This window comes from Giraffa tippelskirchi, chromosome 1 (assembly GCF_054371585.1).
Source record: "Giraffa tippelskirchi isolate mGirTip1 chromosome 1, T2T-mGirTip1v1.2.pri, whole genome shotgun sequence".
In the NCBI taxonomy this organism is placed as follows: domain Eukaryota; kingdom Metazoa; phylum Chordata; class Mammalia; order Artiodactyla; family Giraffidae; genus Giraffa; species Giraffa tippelskirchi.
In genome coordinates this window covers 24,363,079-24,367,007 of record NC_137275.1, presented here as the reverse complement: position 1 = coordinate 24,367,007, position 3,929 = coordinate 24,363,079, and the positions used below count along the sequence as shown (strand labels likewise).

General features: G+C 43.4%; 1 long non-coding RNA gene across 1 annotated transcript; it reads right to left on the bottom strand.

Annotated features, from left to right (window-relative positions):
• Positions 1 to 741: 741 nt before the first annotated feature.
• LOC145512598 (uncharacterized) lies at positions 742 to 3,441 on the bottom strand. The gene is made up of 2 exons (XR_014058659.1): positions 3,237 to 3,441; positions 742 to 2,416 (listed from the first exon to the last, which is right to left on the bottom strand). It is a non-coding gene; the product is annotated as an uncharacterized LOC145512598 (long non-coding RNA).
• Between the last annotated feature and the right edge of the window lie 488 nt (positions 3,442 to 3,929).

Sequence of the window (3,929 nt, the reverse complement as noted above, 5' to 3'; positions counted from 1 at the left end):
GCACTGCACCATGATGCCACATCTAAAACGGTACTATGTCCATTTTAGACATCACACATTTACATATTTACTACAATGATTTTTTTAAAGCAGGTAACAGTGAAGTGTCTTGTTCCAATAAAATGAATATACTATAACAATTTTCCAACAGATGGAAATAAAGTGTCTTGAGAAACTGAATGGTAGCTTGTTACAGTAGCAGCTCCAATGAATCATGTTTCCTGTTATCCTCAGTCTTGTGTAGTTCTCTGAGCTTGGCTTTAGCCATTGCTGCTGCTGCTGCTGCTGCTGCTAAGTCGCTTCAGTCATGTCCGACTCTGTGTGACCCCATAGATGGCAGCCCACCAGGCTCCACCGAACAAATGTGACATGAACAAAGCTTGCAGAACTCCCAATTATCAGAGCCAGCATCTCTGATTTTCTAGGACTTTCTCTATTAAAAAAAAATATATATATATATATATATATTTATTTGGTTGTGGCATGTGAGATCTTCACTCTTCACTGTAGCACACAGGATCTCTAGTTGCCATATTCAAATTCTTGGTTGTGACACATGGGATCTAGTTCCCTGACTAGGGCTGGAACCTGGGCCCCATGCATTAGGAGCATGGAGTCTTAGCCACCTGATCACGAGAGAAGTCCCTAGGACTTTTCCTCATCATCAAAATATTCCTGCAGATCCATAACAGCTATAGGAATCACATCCTTATTCAAAGCAGGAAGGAGTGGTATAGACAATGCCAACTAGAGCTTCTTTTATTAGAAAAGAGAAAAAAACGTTTCCAACAATGTTTGAGCAGACTTTCATTTGTAACTCATTGACCAGATCTGTGTCATGTGGCCATCCTTAGCTGCAAGGGAGTCTGGAGGGTGAAATACTTAGCTTTTCCAGCCTCTGTAGTAACATTTGGCAAGCAGACAGGAGTCTGGGAGAGGTTGTTGGGTTGGCTAAACAGCAAAGCCTGCTATAGAACTTAATCATAGATCGCATTTTCCTATTAATACCAGAGAGACATGCAACATGGAGACATGAAGACACTGATCAATTTCCAAGTATACATGAAAATTTTTTAAAGTTGGTTATTCATTTTTGAGGCCAGGATCAATTCATTTCTATCAAACATTCATACTAGTGCCTCTCCAAAGAGATAAAAAAGCTCCTTGTAAATCAAAGTTACCCATGTTAGGAAAATAAAAGCCTGAATTATGTACAACCAACTCCTGAGCCAGTGACTGTCAAAGTTTATGGACTCAGACTCATTAGTAAGAATTTTACTTTATATCATAATACAGAATATATGTATCCACATAGATTTCATAAGACAAATCCTTATTATATATTTTCTATTATATTTCTTGTTGATGTTCAGTCACTCAGTTGTGTCTGACTCTTTGTGACCCCATGGACTGCAGCACACCAGGCTTCCCTGTCCCTCACCATCTCCCAATTTGCTCAAACTCATGTCCATTGAGTCAGTGATGCCATCCAACCATCTCATCCTTTGTCATCCCCCTCTCCTTTTGCCTTCAATTTCTCCCAGCATCAGGGTCTTTTCCAAGGAGTCAGCTCTTCGAGTCAGGTGGCCAAAATATTGGAGCTTCAGCTTCAACATCAGTCCTTCCAATGAATATTCAGGATTGATTTTCTTTAGGATGGACTAGTTTGATCCCTTGTGCAGTCCAAGGGACTCTCAAGAGTCTTCTCTAACACCACAGTTCAAAAGAATCAATTCGTCAGCATTCAGCCTTCTTTATGGTCCAACTTTCACATCCATACATGACTACTGGAAAAACCATAGCTTTGACTAGATGGATCTTTGTTGGTAAAGTAATGTCTCTGCTTTTTAATATGCTGTCTAGGTTGGTCATGGGGCTTCCCTGATAGCTCAGTTGGTAAAGAATATGCTTGCAATGCAGGAAACCTCGATTCAATTCCTGGGTTGGGAAGATCCCCTGGAGAAGGGAAAGGCTGTGCACCCCAGTATTCTGGCCTAGAGAATTCCATGGACTGTATAGCTCATGGAGTTGCAAAGAGTCGGACATGACTGAATGACTTTCACTTTCACTTTCAGGTTGGTCTTAGCTTTTCTTCCAAGAAGCAAGCATCTTTTAATTTCATGGCTGCAGTCACCACCTGCAGTGATTTTGGAGCCCATGAAAATCAAGTCTGTCACTGCTGCCATTGTTTCCCCATCTATTTGCCATGAAGTGATAGGACTGGATTCCATGATCTTCGTTTTTGAATGTTGAGTTTCAAGCCAACTTTTTCACTCTCCTTAAGAAGCTCTTTAATTCCTCTTCACTTTCTGCCATAAGGGTGGTGTCATCTGCATATCTGAGGTTATTGACATTTCTCCCGGCAATCTTGATTCCAGCTTGTGTTTCAGCCAGCCTGGCTTTCTCACGATGTACTCTGCATATAAGTTAAATAAGCAGGGTGACAATATACAGCCTTGACATACTCCTTTCCCAATTTAGAACCAGTTTGTTGTTCCATATCCAGTTCTAACTGTCGTTTCTTGACTTGCATACAGGTTTCTCAGGAGGTGGGTAAGGTGTCTGGTATTCCCATCTCTTTAAGAATTTTTCATTTTCTATAATATTTTTTAAGTTGGTTATGACCTACTAAATTAATTTCACTGCCCACTAATGGGTCATGACCTATAGTTTAAAAAGCACTATCATAAGCAGAGGCCAGGGACATTTTTCTAGGTAAAGGGAATAGCGATGCAAAGGCCCTAAGTTTGGAGCTCTCAGAACCTAGGAAGACCAGCAGGGCTGGAGCCTGTTGGGTGGGAAATGAGGTGTTAAAGATCAGCAGGGACCTGTCATGAAGTCTGTAGGCCACGGCAGGAACTTTGGGATTTACTTTTATTCTGATGGAAGCTCCAGTGGCTTCAAGCAGGGAAGTGACATGACATAATCTATTTTCAGAAATAGTTTCTCCTGACCTCATGCACAGACCAAGGATGATTCCAGGATGACCTAATTTTCTCTAAATTTAAAACAAGCTGGGAATGAATTTAAGATCCTCCAGAGGATTTTCTCACCCCAGATTCATTCCATCAAACTTCTTTCGTGGTTCTTTCTCTTACCCACCAGCTTCTACCCTCTGCTGGGCTCCTCTGGAGACCAGAGTCTTGCAGAAAAGACTGAAGTTTTAGACTTTGCCTTCTATCGAGATCAGTACCTTTATTGTCCTCCCATCCCTAAATACCCACATGTTTACTCACCACACTGCCTTGCTGACTGGAGTCCTGCCCACCCAGAGATTTGTTTAATTCTCTGATTTGCAGTGTTGACACTTGGAAGGACGTCTCTCCCTTTTGGCAAGGAGCTCCTTGCAGCCTGGAAGCACGTCTCCTCTCCTAGAGGGGGTCTCCACATCTGCCGGGACAGCGGGAGGACCTTCTGTTGGGAGCCGCCACCAGTAGGCTAAGTCCTGTGTCACACAGGCTGCAGAGGAGGCTAGGAGGGGGTTGTGTAACAGGAGACAGGAGACAAGCAGATTTCCCAGGGTCTGGGCCTCCTTCTTGGCCAGTCCCCAGGAGATGAGTTCCAGCTGCTTTTCCTTCCTTAATCTTCCTCCTCTCCCCATCCCCCTTTTCGGCTGGGCTCCCAAACCCTCCCACCTCTGGCCAGCCCCCAAGTCATACAAGATTTGGGGTAGAAAGCCTGAAAGTCAAAAGGGAGGAGTCCAGGGAGTGGCCAGATGAAAGGCAGAGGAGGGTCGACTTCTCTTCTCGAGACTTGGTCCACTGCTCTGACATCTCTTGTCCAGATAAAGACCACAGGGTGCAGCAAACATAGCAAATGTGCTTTCCCTTTGTCCATTAACCCCCTCACCTCCCTCTGGCCCCAAGTCAGTGAAGAACATCCAGCAAGGTTTCTTTTATGTACTTGTGGTTTCCAAAATAAGAGTTTTC